General features: G+C 43.6%; 1 protein-coding gene across 1 annotated transcript in view; it reads right to left on the minus strand.

Annotated features, from left to right (window-relative positions):
• Positions 1-12,626: 12,626 nt before the first annotated feature.
• The window catches only part of SGTB (small glutamine rich tetratricopeptide repeat co-chaperone beta), a 43,821-nt gene continuing 39,209 nt past the window's right edge, over positions 12,627-17,238 (minus strand). The window contains exon 12 of the mRNA XM_083152889.1: positions 12,627-15,832. The gene's annotated coding sequence lies outside the window, so the exon portion shown is untranslated. The remainder of the gene's footprint in view (positions 15,833-17,238) is intronic.

Below are 17,238 nucleotides of genomic sequence, written 5' to 3' on the forward strand. Positions count from 1 at the left end.
GCCTCCCCAGCAAGCTGGGACTTGGAGAACCACAAGTCCCAGCCTGCTGGGCATTAAAGGGCCCGCTGGCACTTGTAGTTCCACAGTTAAAAAAATAGTGCACAAAACACACTGACACACATTTTAAATAAAACTTTAATACACACATTACACACATACTAATACTTACCTATCTTCTTCCCGTAGGTAGCCCTGGTCCTGATGTCCTCCGGTCCTGTGTCGGCGTTCCTCTTCATGTCGACGTCCTTCTTGAAGTCGACGTCCCTGTCGGCGATGGCGTCCGGTGTCCGGGTCCGACGAAATCCATGGAGGAAGCTGTGGAAGGAAACCATACTCACCTGTCCCAGCGCGACGTAGTCCAGGTAAGGGTCTTGGAAAAAAAACAAACCGACACCCGAATCCAAGCGGACACGACGGAGACGCAACGGTGTTTACATCGTGCGGCTCCGCCTCCCGAATGCCGCTATTGGCCGCCTTGCGGCCTAGCGGCCAATCAGGAGCCGCTAGGCCGCAAGGCGGCCAATAGCGGCATTCGGGAGGCGGAGCCGCACGATGTAAACAAACACACGTGCGTCTCCGTCGTGTCCGCTTGGATTCGGGTGTCGGTTTGTTTTTTTTCCAAGACCCTTACCTGGACTACGTCGCGCTGGGACAGGTGAGTATGGTTTCCTTCCACAGCTTCCTCCATGGATTTCGTCGGACCCGGACACCGGACGCCATCGCCGACAGGGACGTCGACTTCAAGAAGGACGTCGACATGAAGAGGAACGCCGACACAGGACCGGAGGACATCAGGACCAGGGCTACCTACGGGAAGAAGATAGGTAAGTATTAGTATGTGTGTAATGTGTGTATTAAAGTTTTATTTAAAATGTGTGTCAGTGTGTTTTGTGCACTATTTTTTTAACTGTGGAACTACAAGTGCCAGCGGGCCCTTTAATGCCCAGCAGGCTGGGACTTGTGGTTCTCCAAGTCCCAGCTTGCTGGGGAGGCTTGCTGGCACTTGTAGTGCCACAGTAAAAAACAATAGTTTATCTATTCTTTTACACCAAATATCAGCCCGATGCCCACCGCCCAGGGGCATCGGGGACAGCCCCGGACTATCAGCATGGGCTGGTAAGTCCTGGAGGGGGGGGACCCCTTCATTGGGGGGGTCCCCACTTCCCCAGGACCCCTGCCCATGCTGACCAGCCAGGGGGTTAATGCTTTGGCCGGGGGGACTTGTATAAAAAGTCTCCCCCCGGCTGTGGCATTACCCTGCTGGCTGGTTGTGTCCGGTGCTGGTTCTTAAAATACGGGGGACCCCTAGTCATTTTGTCCCCCGTATTTTGGGAACCAGCGCCGGACCTTGAGCCTGGTGCTGGTTTTATAAAATCCAGGGAACCCCAACTTGATTGTTCCTTTGATTTTATGATACCAGCACCGGCTTTTTGAGCCCGGGGCTGGTTATGCTTAGGGGGGGGACCGCACGCCGTTTTTTTTCTGTTTTTTTGTTTTAACTATTTTTTTACAACAGAACCATGCACAGATCTCAATGATCTGTGCATGTTTCTGATAAAAGCGCCAGGCAGAACCTGGTCTATTTTTTTTGCGATTTTTAGTAAGCTTTACTAAAAATCCCAACCCATTAAATATGCGACTTCTATCCTTTTTAATGGGAAAACATCTGGATGCGATTTTTAGTCTAACTAAAAATCGCACCTTTAAAAAATGCGATTTTTCCCGCAAATCGCACCCTATAAAATATGCGATTTTCGGGAAATGCCCGAAAACGGCATATTTTGCGGGAAAAATCGCAAAAAAAAAAAAAACGCACCCTATTACATTTCGCCCAGTAGTGTGTCCTCATGAATTCAGGTGTATTGTTTTATTTTTATACTTTGGTCTTCAAATACAATTATATAAACTTATTCTTTTAAAAATCCATACAAAGGGACAGATGTATAAAGCTTCAGAAAGTGATCAAATGGAAAGTGATAAACAACCATCCAATCAGCTCCTACCATTTTTCAAACCCAGACTTTGACATAACAGTTAGGAGCTGATCGGCTGGCTGTTAGCAAAACACTTTTTGAAGCTTGATTCATCTGGCCCAGAAACTCAGCAGAGATGTTGGTTAATGGAAGACCTGTTTATCAAAAGTAAATGAACTAGTGACCCATACTTGATCTTTTTGGCCACTGACATTGCCCTTCTATCTCCCCCCTTCATCAGAGCGTTTCTGGATTAAAGCTGACAGACACATTTTTTGAAGAGAACGTATGGGTACGATGAGATTGCCCAGGTCTGTGTCGTATTTTCAAGTTGAATCACTAAAAGGATTTAGAGAAGGGTAGTCAACTCGAGTCCTCGAGAGCTACCAACAGTTAACATTTTCCAGGTCTCCTCACAGAATCACAAGTGAAGTAATTAGCTCGAAATGTGCCAGCGAGTAATGAGTGCACCTGTGAGGTGAGCTGGAAAAAGTGAACTGTTGGTAGCTCTCGAGGACTGGAGTTGGTTACCGCTGATTTAGAGCTCCCTGAATCTTCCTCCTGGACCCACACAACTCAATATTATAATGCTATCTGTTCATAGATAACTTTAGAATGATCCAGGTTTCTATTCATATATGTCAGTGCATTCTTTTTGAATGGAATGGTTTTTAAACACTGTGTAATGACCATGCCGGATGCCGGCAGAACTTTCTTTTAATGGCAGCCTAATTAATGACTGCCCCTTTAAAAAAAAAAAAAAAAAACACTTCAGAGTTTGGATATCACCAAACACACTGCACTCGCACTGCATGACATCCAGCCCTATATTTTATTTCATTTCAGAAAATAAAGTGTAAATATGCTGATATTTAAACTTTTGTACATAACTATAAAATCTCGGCAAACAATGTAGATTCCTGCATTTAATTATATAATGTTATTATTCAGCAATGTGAATGTATATCCATCTACTGTCCAGTGAAACCAAGGTATTTGACATCATTTTTGGCGTGGTAAGTTTATGACCCTCAGATAAATACAGCCTGCAGTTTTAATATAGTTTTATTTCAACTGTAACAGGAGATCTCCCAGAGGGATGAACCAAACAATTTACATCCATTTTCCAGTGTTTGGGGGCAAATGGTTAATAGTCATTCCCTCTCATATATTACCATATTTTCTTTTCAACCAGCCAACAAGATACAGTGTAGGTGTATGGACTAATTAGCAGGTAATGACTGGGGGTCTGAAATGGCACTGGCATTCTTGTGTGGTGTGGCCTACTGGCTTGCCCCCATCTTGTATGCTTCACAGTTGAGCAGCTCCACCACCCAGTGCCCTGCTCAGCTGCCCGCCAATGAGTTTGTTGGAGTGGCCCAAGGCCCCCTCCCCAGTTGCAGGGAGAGAACTAACTGCCGCTGCAGCAGCCTCTCTCTCCATCCCAGCACATCCTGTTTAGTGCTGTAGATGTAGTCAGTCCTCTCCGCCTTGTGCCCACCAGCATTTTTTTTGTTTTAGGTAGGAGGCTTGTCTAGGCCTCCTCCATTGACCATGCACCATTATTTTAACAGGGCTTGGCTGACCTATCTGTTAAATTGGAGCAGTGCATTCTGACATTTGCTATAAGTACAAGATGGCCAGTCTTTCCCAGCTAATTAGTAATGCTTGTGATGGACCAATTAGTTATTTTATTACTTTTTTAACATTTAGGGCCAAATGTAATAGGGTGAGTGTTTCACAAAGTGAGAGATTTTTTTTTTTTTTTAAAGCGGCAATCATTTACACTGCCAGGTTGATTTTGCCATGTAATTGATTGCTGCTTTAAAAAAAAATTGGAAAACTGTCCCAAAATCTCTCACTTTCTGAAACCTTAATCTTTGTTTTCCCCTTTAAAAAAAATATTCCTTCATTTAAGTACAGTATGCAGTTTTATTTGTAAATAGTAAAAATGCACAATGTTTTACAAAGGATGGTGTTTATTTGTATAGTTTATAATGTGACTTTGTAGATTTGTATTAAACAGCTTAATAAATACATTGTGTTAATAGTCAATATAGTCAAATCTATATAACCCCAACATTCTGCTAGGGTACATCTGGTACAACTGTATCTACATCCCTGGATCTTGTCTTATAATTACTCATTAGGTTCCCTGGAACATGTCTTCTAATGACTCCTCATTTGATCCCTTGGAATATGTCTTAAGGCCCATACACACTGGGCGACTTTGAGCTAAAAATCGCTCGAAACAGCATGTTTAAGCGGCTTTCAGCTCAAAGCCGCCCAGTGTGTATGCCCCAGCAATGAGCGCGCATCATTGCTGGGAAAGCCACTTATCTACTGGTTATACCAGCAGATAAGCAGCTTTGAAGACGGCTTTGCATAGCACTGCGCTATGCAAAGCCGTCCTCCCCCCTCCATTTGTGCCGGGCAGGGGGAAAGCTGCTCAGTGTGTATGTACTGAGCGGCTTTCCCCCCAGTAATGAATGCTATCATCGCTGTCCATACACGCTGGGCATAGTTGCCCAGTGTGTATGGACCTTAATAATGACTCCTCATTAGATCCCCTGGAACATGTCTTATAATGACTCTTCAATAGTTCCCCTGGAACATGTCTTATAATGACTCCTCATTAGATCCCCTGGAACATGTCTTATAATGACTCCTCATTAGATCCCCTGGAACATGTCTTATAATGACTCCTCATTAGATTCCCTAGAACTTGTGTTATAATGACTCATCATTAGATTCCCTGGAACATGTCTTATAATGACTCCTCATTAGATTCCCTAGAACTTGTGTTATAATGACTCCTCATTAGATCCCCTGGAACATGTCTTATAATGACTCTTCAATAGATCCCCTGGAACATGTCTTATAATGACTCCTCATTAGATCCCCTGGAACATGTCTTATAATGACTCCTCATTAGATTCCCTAGAACTTGTGTTATAATGACTCCTCATTAGATTCCCTAGAACTTGTGTTATAATGACTCTTCAATAGATCCCCTGGAACATGTCTTATAATGACTCCTCATTAGATCCCCTGGAACATGTCTTATAATGACTCCTCATTAGATCCCCTGGAACATGTCTTATAATGACTCCTCATTAGATTCCCTAGAACCTGTGTTATAATGACTCATCATTAGATTCCCTGGAACATGTCTTATAATGACTCTTCAATAGATCCCCTGGAACATGTCTTATAATGACACTTCAATAGATCCCCTGGAACATGTCTTATAATGACTCCTCATTAGATCCCCTGGAACCTGTCTTATAATGACACATCATTAGATCCCCTGGAAACTGTCTTACATTTTTTCTTGCCTCCTACATTTTGACTGTCTGTAAATACCCTGTTTGTTGTATCACTGTCTCCTTTATAAAGAACAACGGAATATGCTTCGCTATATAGGAAACTGTTAATAAATAATAATGACTCATCATTACATCCTCTTGAACTTGTCTTATAATGACTCCTCATTAGATCCTCTAGATAGAACTTGAATTATAATGACTATAATGAAGGTTAACTTGATTTTTTTTACTTTTTCATACTTTACCATCTACGATTGAGAAGCATGGCTAACGGAGCGATACACTAATACCCCTTTCATAGTGCAGCTGTTAACCGGTATATTGCCGAATTTTTTAGCCTTTAGAAATGGTTACAGCTGCAGTGTGAAAGCGCCAGACTGCATTTACCGGTTACAGATAACCGGTATTTGTAAATGGTTAAAAAGCACGGTCCTACACGGTTCAGAGCTGTTTTTTATGCAGTGTGAACGGGTCTGAACCGGTATTTAAGACCCAGGCAGCATTCAGCACTGAGCTGTTCCCGCTCTGTGATATCTAATGAGCGGGACCCAGAGCAGTGAATATTTAATGAGCTCAGACCTGACAGTTGATATAATGGAGAGAAAAAAGTGCTTATAGTGCTAAAGTGCGCTTAAATCCCCTATAGCAGCTTAACCACACTACACAATGAGTGACATCCCCATACCACTCAAATACAGAATACAGCAAAAAAAAGGGGGTTTTAGTGTAGGAGTATAGCGCTTAAGGTGTTCTCATACATCCACCATATGTCCAAATTCCTCCTGATAAAAAGTCCAAATTTGTCCAATATGTCTGATAGTGTGTATGGAATCCTCAGATTTTCTCCACATATAAAAAACAGAGAAACACAAATGGTGCAAATAACGTTTTTAAAACATGAAATTTAATTTTGAATTGCACTCACAGACAGACGATTTTAAAAAGCTTATAGAGGGAGTCCCCAGGCAGATCAGCAACCACAGATGTTGACTGCAATCGTCCTGAGCAGCACCCGGTCCGGACCAGTCAGCTGCTCCACACTTGTTCGTAATCAGCCTTTCCACCAAGGGCAAACACTCCTCCTCTGCCACACTTAACATGTTTCTGGATTGATCCCTTCTTCAGAAGTGTGGCTATTCAGTCGAGTAACAGGGTTTAAATACCCTGTCTTCAATGTATTCTAATTCTATTTTCCGGTGATCACACACGCAAACCCGGAAACAATATGGCTGTGCGTTCCATTCGGCTGGAAGTAAGCGTCATTTGCGTTCCACTTGACCAGAAGCGTCCGTCTGAAGTAAGCGCAGGAGACGGACGCTTCTGGTCAAGTGGAACGCAAATGACGCGTACTTCCGGCCGAATGGAACGCACAGCCACAGAATGGATCAATCCAGAAACGTGTTAAGTGTGGCAGAGGAGGAGTGTTTGCCCTTGGTGGAAAGGCTGATTACGAACATGTGTGGAGCAGCTGACTGGAACAGACCGGGTGCTGCTCAGGAAGCTTGCAGTCAACATCTGTGGTTGCTGATCTGCCTGGGGACTCCCTCTATATGCTTTTAAAATCGTCTGTCTGTGAGTGCAATTCAAAATTAAATTTTATGTTTTAAAAACGTTATTTGCACTAGTTGATATAATGCACAAAAAACAGACAATGACCCTTATTCAGATCTGATTGCAGAACAATTTTGTTCTCAAAATGGGCAAAACCATGTGCACTGCAGGTGGGGCAGATGTAAAATGTATAGAGAGAATTAGATTTGTGTGAGTTATTTTATTTCTGTGCAGGGTAAATACTGGCTGCATTATTTTTACACTGCAGTTTAGATTTCAGTTTCAACACACCCCACCCAAATTTAACTCTCTCTGCACATGTTACATCTGTCCCACCTGCAAAGTACACGGTTTTGCTCATTTTGAGAACAAATTTGTACTGAGATCAATTCTGAATAAGAGCCAATATATAAATTGAAGAGTGATACAGATTATAAGAAGTATGTTAGGTTAGTTATAAAAGTAGACATGATGTACAGACACAACATATAGACCTGGACCCGCTCATTACATATGAAGGGGCGGGGACCCGCTCATTAAATTTGCGGAGAAAGAACCATATTGATGACGTTTGACTCTGTGATGTGAATGAAGTGTCCGATGATGATCAATGTGTTGAAATAGAAATAAATATAAAACAAGGTGTAAGTTTCCTTATAAAAAATGTGTAAAGGATGGAGAATGATTGAAAAAGATTAGTCTCGTTCCAAACTCACACAACGGATGGTGAAATCACGTGTATAAAGGTTTCTTTAAACGGGAACACTTCAGTGTTACTCTCAAAATGGGGGTGTTGATAAGTTGTGTGCCGTTCTCACAGTAGATTATACGGGGGAAATTTACTAAAGGAAAGTTGTAAAAAAATAGGTGTATTTGTATCCAGAAATACACTTATTTTTGACATTTACTATCCCGAAAATACGGCAATTCGTATTCGTATTGATAGCACATCAATACGAATACGAATTGCCGTATTTTCGGGATAGTAAATGTCAAAAATAAGTGTATTTCTGGATACAAATACACCTATTTTTTTACAACTTTCCTTTAGTAAATTTCCCCCGTGTTAACTCCTATAATGGTTTCTTTACAGACGTCTGCCTTTTCATGACTCCATTAACATGTGGTTCAATTGGGTGTATCATAAAAATGGAAAGAAGGTGGGTGTGAATAATAATTCTTTAATAAATCCCTAGGTCTCACAAAGGTGGGGGGAACCAGTAGGCGTACCCAACTCACAAAGAAACGTGCATAGCCGTGTCTATCAAGGTTTCTTTTAAGGGTGTCACCAAAAGTGAGGAGGTGCTGATCTGGAGTGATGCGTACTGTACTTACAATACGATATGCGGAGGTGCTCCCATAATGGTTTCTTTAGTAGACGTTCCTCTATATGGGCTCCAATGGACTTAATAATAATTTGAGTAGTACATAAAGAGAATGGAAACCATCTGTGAAGGTCCGACACCCTTGTCTTTGTGGGTGATGTACTTGCAATTACAGACTATTGCAGGGACTCTTAGTTTGCGCCTTGGGACTTTATTTTTTTCCCTTTTTTGTTTACCCGCTCATTAAATATTCACTGCACGGAGTGAGTCCTGTTCATTACATATGAAGGGGGCGGGGACCCGCTCATTCAATATTCACTGCGCGGAGCGGGTCCGGGTCTGTATGTTGTGTCTGTACATCATGTCTACTTTTATAATTTGTCTTGTGCCTCATAAATACATAAGGCTGCCCTGGAGCAGATACCTAACATACTTCTTATAATCTGTATCACTCTTCACTTTATATATTGTCTGTTTTTTTGTGAATTATATCAACTGTCAGGTCTGAGAGCTCATTAAATATTCACTGCGCTGGGTCCCGCTCATTAGATATGCACAGAGCGGGACCTCAGTGCTCACTGTTATCTGTCAGCCAGCAAGGCGGGAGCACATTTCACCACAACTGTTTTCTATGGGTGAAACTGTTCAATATGAAAGGTACAAAATTGGTAATTAATCGGTAATATACCATTTACAACACGCTATGTGAAAGGGGTTTAACTTGCTTTGACCCATTTTAAATACTTGGTCTCAGCATGTTTTGCGGTGTGAAAGCAGTATTATTGACATTGACAATTGACAGTCGCTTTTATTGTAACCTATGTTCTTCCCTTCCACCATCTACACTACACAATGCAGTTTCTCAGCATCTACTTTGTGGTACTACAGAATAATGATTTATTTGGAAGACCAGGTTTATTACAGTCAATTGAATTAAATTAACAGGAGTAAAAAAAAACATTACCCAAATTATTCATTTTTACATTTGGTTTATCCTAATACTTATGTTGATTGTATTCACAATACTGGAAAATATGGAAGGAAAAAGAACTGTTTATACTGTAAGTCAGACTACTAGACTTGAGTCCTGTTGGAGAAAGTGCGCTATATAAATAAAACTTACTTACAGTCCACCTGTGCAGAACGTAAGACCAGGGGCGTAACTATAGCACCGCAGGCCCCGCGGACACGCGCGGGGGAGCGCTGTGCATGTGGGGGCGCCGGGGGGGCTGCAGTGCTATAGTAATGCCCCTGTCCCCCATCCCCTGTAGGCTTACCTGTCTGCGCGTCCAGGCTCCCCTCCTGGCTTCAAGCAATTCTATGGAGACGGACCACGATAAAATGGCCGCCCCATAAAGCAGACAGTTCTGTGAAACTGCCTGCGGTATGGGGGCAGCCATTTTATTGTGGTCCGTCTGCATAGAATTATTAATTGAAGCCAGGAGGGGAGCCGGGACGCGCAGACAGGTAAGCCTGCAGCGATGGGGGTGCACCGGCAGCCGGGGGGGGGAGGCCGGCGGGGAGGGGGGGGAGGCACCCCAAACCAAGCTACGCCACTGCGTAAGACACTGCACTTACATGCAGAACTGACCTTAACGTTCACTATACAGTAGCATTAACAAAACTTGGACACAAAACCGTATAAAAGAACAATGAGATAAACACACAACAATGTCACTTTACATAAGGATGACATGGTCTATGAAGCTAAAGTTTGTTTTGTTCTCTTTAAAACATGTCCTAAAAATGAATTAGTAATGATATTGCACTGTACGGTAGTGTTATTATACATTTACAATATAAAGCCATAGTCCAATTGATCAAGTTTCCATTATTACACAAATTAGCTCAATACCGCTTATCTGTAAAGTTCCTACCTATAGAATTACATGTTTTTGGCTGAATGATACAATTTGTATTAAAAAAAACTTCTCTCCTTAACCACTTCAGTGGTGTTTTGTTTTAGGTAGCGTTCCCCATTGGGCGAGTTTTTTTGGGGGAGTGCTCCCTAAAAAACCTCACCACTGTCTCTCGCAGGGCAGCGCCGCTGAGCCCTTGCCCCAGCAACCCGGCTGTGTGCAATGTGATGTTAGCAAGCCATGCCGCACACAGCCGGAGGGAAAGAGGCGGAGCTAGGCAGCGGCTGTTGCTGAGCTCAGCATATCGATCAGCTCAGCGGTGCTGCCCGGCACTAAACAGCACAGACAGTGGTAATTCCGATAATTTTCCAGTCTGGGCATTGGAGCATAGCCTGGAAAATTCTCGGCAGTACCACTGAAGGGGTTAATATATGCTCAGTGATTGTGCTGAGTGGTACTGTACACTTTGGGAGATCGCACCTTTCCAGGGGATGTGTTCAGCTTCCGGTGGGTTGGATGCCAGCAGACACAATTCTGATGTCGGCATCATGACTACTAGACTGGTGCCAGAATCTTGCCATCAATGAGGATGACGGCGATGGAATCTGGCTTGCGAAGACTTGATCGTTCGTTTTCCAAGCAGTGGATATATAGTGGGTTATTTAGACCTGGTTGCTACTGTGCAAAATCACAAGGTGGCTGGTTATCGAACAACTGCGCGTGCATACGGATCATAATGTGCATTCGCAAGGCCAAACAGCGTCTAGTCTGATTACTAGCCATTTGTAAGTTGATTGACAGGATGCTGGCACTATTGGGTGTCATCCAGCCATTTTCTGGGAGTGTCAGAGAAACCGCAAGCGTGCCCAAGCCTCTTTATTACATAATCTCCAAAAGACAATGGGAAGACAATGTCAAGGTCGACCACTATTGGTTGACATTGAATAGGTTGACACCTAAGAATGGTCGACATACCCTAGGTGGATGGAGCCAGAAGGTCACCACAAACTTAAGGTTGGCATGTACATGGTCGACACAAGTTTTTCACATTTATATGGGTGACTTTTGTTAAAAAATGTCGATATGGACACGGTATAAGTGTACTGCGTCCCCTCGCGTGGCTTGCCGTGCTCTACATGCTTCGGGCACACTACTATATTCTAACTCTATGACCACTTGGATAGTAAAGTATGAACCAAATTGGTATAAACAAAAATACAAAATTAAAAAACTTGTATCGACCTTCTGAGTGTTGATGATGTACTTGTCGACTTATGCCCCTTTCCCACTGCAGCCTTAAAACGGTATATTGCCGATTTTTGAGGGCAAAATACCATTTAAGGCTGCAGTGGGAAAGCGCCAGAGTTGAAATACCGTTTAAAGTTAAACGGTATTTCAACCCGTTTTCAAAGCAGTGTTTTAAACGGTAATCTACCGTTTAAGAGGCAATGGGAATGCATCTTAAACGGTATTCTTAATGTAAACAGGCCACAATTAAAGCGATTGGTTGTTGCCTGTGTTGTGACACTCCCCACAACCCTGAAAAGCCCATTAAAGTCACAGGCACTCATTTGTGCTGTAAAAACGTTTTGAAGAGCTAAAACATTTTACCTGCAATGGGAATGGTAATTAATGGCATTTAAAACTGTAATCTGCTGCAGTGGGAATGCTAAATACCGTTTAAGATTACCTGTAACTTAAAACGGGTCTGCAGTGGGAAAGCAGCATTAGGGTATATTGACCATTCTTAGTTGTTGACTTAGTCACTGTTGATCAATAGAGGTCAACCTAGTGACTGTTGACCTAGACGAGTGGTAGCCAACCCTAGCCCTCGAGAGCTACCAACAGTTCACATTTTCCAGACAACCTAGCTGCTGCACAGCTGCACTCATTAATCACTGACACATTTTAAAAGATACACAGATGGAGCTAATTAGCTCACTTGTGATTCTGTGAGGAGACCTGCAAAACATGCACTGTTGGTAGCTCTCGAGGACTAAGGTTGGCTATCCCAGACCTAGACATTGTCGACCCAGAGACCAGATACCAATTTTAATACAGTTTGATATAAAGTGTATCTTTATTAAATTTAATTAAAATGTTTAATTTTTGACCATTCCAAAAGCACTTTTGTATACTTGTCTTTTGGTATACGAAAGTTCTGAATCAGACCCATACTTTGCCCTCCATTTTTGTTTGTGGCTGTGTAGGATGACGATGGCAAGTCCTGACGGAAAAGGTGGAGAGTGCTCTCGATGGGTCAAAGAATTATTTTCAGATATGTTTGAAGATAAACAGGTCCTAACAGCCAATTCAGGTTTCCTGCCTAATCTTGTATTACATTTTCATAACAAGAAGATTACTATCCTCTTACCTACAGCTAGTGAATGAACAGTAGAAGACACGGCATGAACTACAGATGTAGCGCCCGTCATTCAGGCAGGGGCTGGCAAAACTTTTGCCAGCACCCAGCTCCCGCCAGGGAGCATACGAGATGCTCACGCGCCCCGTGGCAACAGAGCTCCCCCCCGGGTCCCCGCCGTCTTGCCACCCTGTTCCAGCGCTTTTCCCCACCACCCCGCACCCCCCCCCCTAACCCTGCCCATCTCTAATGAGACGGGCAGGGTCCCGGAACCCAGCCGCCAAGAGACTGGGATGCGTGTGTGACGCACGCATCGTTCCAGTTTAATGGCATCCCTGTCCGCCGGCGGTCGCCAGAGGGGGCATTCTGGCGGGCGCCTGGCAAGGACAAGTGGCGCTCCATCTGTAGATTTATTCAGTGCAATTCAGGTGCTCTCAACTATTTTGACTCGGGTAAATGTAATAGGGTCTGAAAATCACTGTATTTTTAAAGCGGCCATCATTTATAAGGCATAATAAGGTTGGTTTTGTCTTGTAAATGAGTTCCACCTCTGGTCATTCGAACCCTTTACATTTACCCCTCTGACTGAGGCACAGAAAAGTCATAAACCTTTAAGAGGTTGCAAATTCTTTGAAGAAGCCGTGCAGACCAGAGTGACCGACCTTTGCAAGGAAGCACAAATTCTATACTCTACCGAATATCAATCTGGGAATTATGTTCTACCCACAGCTACTATGTTAGAACGTTATTTTTTTTAAAGGCTTCCCCTCCCCCAAAAAATGTTATATAATCAATGATGACTTGTGCCTCTGAGTCTGTACAAAATACATTATAGATCAAAATGAGGATGGGTTTGTTATTACAGGCAAAGTTATTTTGGTGACTTTGCATTTACGTGCCTAGGATTTGGAATGCCACTGTCAAGGTCAAAAATTCCAGAATGTGATACCAAAGAACTTTGGATGAACAGGTTATACTGGAAGTACGAGATTTGTTCACTGACTTTTCAAGGCTTCTTTCCATCCATTTGTGCTAAGAGGGCGATCGGTCAGTTCTGAATTTGCTCCCCCAGCCATTACCTAGGAAATAATTGTGGTGGATGGTTGTATGGGAATACATATGTGTGGCCAACAGTTGCACGCAATGGTGAGGATCCCGACAGGCTCCCAGTAAGTACCCTAACCCACTCCCCTAACCCTCCCTATCTGCAGCCTAGCTAAACCTAAACCTCTCCCCTGGGCCTAAACCTAGCCCCACCCCTCAAACCCTCGGCCCTCCCCCATGGCCTAACCATAATCAGTTCCGTGATACTTAACATCAGAATGCTGGCTATCAGGATTGGCATTCTGATCCAGGTCAGTATTCTGGCCGGAGATAAGGATTCCGACGCTAGGAATCTGCCTGCTGCCACCCTGACCGGAGGTATGATGACCACATCCCGTTATACGCTACTGTTAAAGAATGCCCAATGCAGCCATGAAGATGTTCTAGGTGTATAGCAAATTAGGCCAAATATAACAGTCCTAATATAATCTCTATTGCAGACTATGAGAAAAGGATTCCACAGGCAGGGCTCATTAACAAGGGTGATATATCCCCGGCTGCTACTCCCCATTATGCTACACGGTTTACCTGCCATTAACCAGAGCAAAACTGCGCTTCAGATGGGGCTTGCAATACTGCAGTAACTATAGAGATCACCCCTGAACACAGATGTTCAAGGGATGCAAGTGAGTGACTATATGGAAACACATTATACTATATCTTTATGTATATTGCATCTTTCTCCCCAATAGGACTCAATTTACATTACTGCAGAGGCAACTATCTTGAGTGAGCTTGATTGTTCCATAGTCACATTAGTCCCTGCCCAGCAGGAGCTTGATATCTAATTTCCTTAACCTGCATATACACAGCTATGTCATTAGAGTGTAGGAGGAAGCTAGATTACCCAGGAAAGCAGCCGCACAAACAGAGAGCATAGAACGTAACATAGCTAGTGCACTGGTTTGGAACACTGCTAACCACTGTGTCACTATTCTAGTTGGATGCAGTTGTGGATTTATTGCTAGGTGGCCACTAAGGGCTCGGTGGGGCCTGGGATGTTGAATTGACTGGACTTTTTTTTTTTGGCAGTGCAGTGGCAACTCTCAGCCCACAGCAGATCGTCATTGACCAACAAGAGCCCCATTTATCATGGGGGAGGGGGGTCGTTGGGGTGAAATCCCGCCTTGTGAGTGAATGTGAATATATATATAGGGACAGGTGATGGTAACAATGAGGACCAATCCCAAGCCACAATCTTTTGATTGCAGTTTGTTATTGGTCCTCCTCACAGTGGCATATTTATAATGAATGCAGTATGAGTGGTACATACGGCTCACACCACACATGCTTCACCCATTTATTAATACACCTCTGGAGTCCAGCGAAAATGGCAGCAGTGATGGGGAAAATGACAGAAAAAAGGGCCGCTACGCCATTTTCCCAGAGATCTACATGTTAGAGTCTGAGGCCTTTGGAGCTCAAATTCTATAGTACTGTGCAGCTGCCGGCAGAGAGGAGGTGCGCTGAACGGAGGAGGCTGCACCTGCCTCCTCCTCACACTTCCCAGCACCAGTTGGAAAAAAAGCCCCAGCAAGGGGTAGATGCAACTTAAAAGAACATTGGTAGCACTGCATTAAAGTGTACTTATCGGGCAGCCATTTTGTGTACTCTATCAAAACCCGATAAAATGTGGCCTGTCCATTTACCGAGGCACACATCTCACGTGTATTCATGTAGCATAGAAAAGGGTCTGTCTGACCTGTGTGTAGACAACAGCTACACTATGTAGGAGGAAGTGAAACAAAGGCAGTGAAACGCAACAGACAGATTACACTGGAAGATATATGTCTGCTTACATCACAATCCTCTAACAACCTCCACTAACGTTTACAGGCTAGAAGTACATGAGACAATGTAAAAGTGCAATCACTGCAAACTAGTAGTGTATTGAATTTTGTGGTATAGTAATGATAGAGCACAAGATAACGCATTCATCTAAGTCATTTCTGTAACACTACTAGTATTCTGCCTTGCTGGTAGCCAGAGACAGATCAGGGACATGGTAGCTGTCTACATACACAAAGCTTCCCAGCATTAGCCAGCTCGCACTATGTATGACACCGACTCTGCTACACATGCTGTAATATATGACATCTCTCCTTCTTCCACAAGAAAAGATAAGATGAATATAAAATGCAGGATGGGCCACGTTCTTTCCTGCACCGGGACCCCATCATACCGTGTATGACATGTTCCCGTGTTCTGCGTGAGAGTGACAATGGAGCATATTGGAAGAATGCAATCTGATGAGAACCCAGACCCGCCAGACTCTTCTGTTAACATGTGCGCAGTGGTTGGTTTGTGGTCAAGTAGTCAGACTGTCCAGCTGAAACGGCAAATAACCAAAGTTAGGCGGGTAAACTGAACAAGTCCTAAAACTGGTTTACACAAAAACAATTACTCATACTCTAAACTCCCCTGTTGCTGCTGTACCTTGGGTCCAGCTGGAGCTGGGACCTGTCCTCTCCTCCAGCGGCTCCCACAGCCCCTGGCCCAGCAGGCCAGTACACTAAGACCCTGCGCTGCCACCATTGCCGACGTCCAGCTGCTGCTGCTTCCATGGCTGCTCATTGCCTGATGTTCCACTTCAGCGCTGAGGAGCCGTCTGGCACTCTCAGCGCTGAAGGGGAACAGCAGGCAATGAACAGCCGCAGACACATGGAAGCAGCAGCGGCTGGACGTCGGCTGCCCCCTAAAAAAAAAAAACTTGGCTTGTTAGGGGGGTTTCTGTGCAACCAGTAACCCCCCCTGCGTGTGCCACTGAGTCCCTATCTGTTCCTACAGACAATTTCTGTCTTCACAGCTCCCTCTCTCCATATCCAGCAAGTTTGAAACAGTGTCCCTGCAAAAATTGCTTTTACTTTCTTTTCTGACATCTTATAAGACACAAAGGAGTAATTTTGTCCATTAAGTGGTCTCTAGTGGTCACTGGTGGTACTGCACCTCATAGAGGTGAGGAGTAGTTAACCTTATATATATATATATATATATATATATATATATATATATATATATATATATATATATGTCCCTTTATTTAAATGTGTATTTATCATTTAATATAGTATCTAGTTTTCAGGGGAGACCTGCAAATATTAATATAAGTATCACCCCTCATATCTTTCACAGTCCCTCCATTTACAACAGTTCTAATATGTGGGTTGCAGCTGTCAGATTTACTAAGCTCTGGAATGTGAAGATGGTATTAGCCGCTGTAGACTATAGGCTACATTCTGCAGAAATTACTGGGAGAGGGTTCTTTATAGAACCCTTCCCCGCAATGGCTGCAGCACATATGTTCTTCTAAGTAGACCATGCATTCTATGTAGCCACCCGGTGCTGGATGACTGCCCGACAGTCGTGATTCCGACAGTCAGTGCACCGACATCAGAATCCTGATCAGGGATCCCGACTGACAGGGGCTATTCTTCCTTGTGGGGGTCCCTGTCAGAGCACCGGCAGTCAGGATTCCGATGATGGGATACTGACCGCCGGGATCCCGATTATTGGACCACACCCAACATCTGATATCTTTACTAAAACATTGCAGAGAGCCCTGGCCCCTGCACATGTATACTAATACATCTGGGTTAATGTTAATTCCTTATTGCGATTAATATTGGTGATAAGAAATTACAATGGTCAGACCTAAAACCATCTCATTGATAAATATGCCCTATTAGATATGATGCGCATTCGCCAGTAGATGTCGGACAATTGGTGATCAGACAG

The sequence above is a fragment of the Crinia signifera genome, chromosome 1 (assembly GCF_055691185.1).
Source record: "Crinia signifera chromosome 1, ASM5569118v1, whole genome shotgun sequence".
Lineage (NCBI taxonomy): Eukaryota > Metazoa > Chordata > Amphibia > Anura > Myobatrachidae > Crinia > Crinia signifera.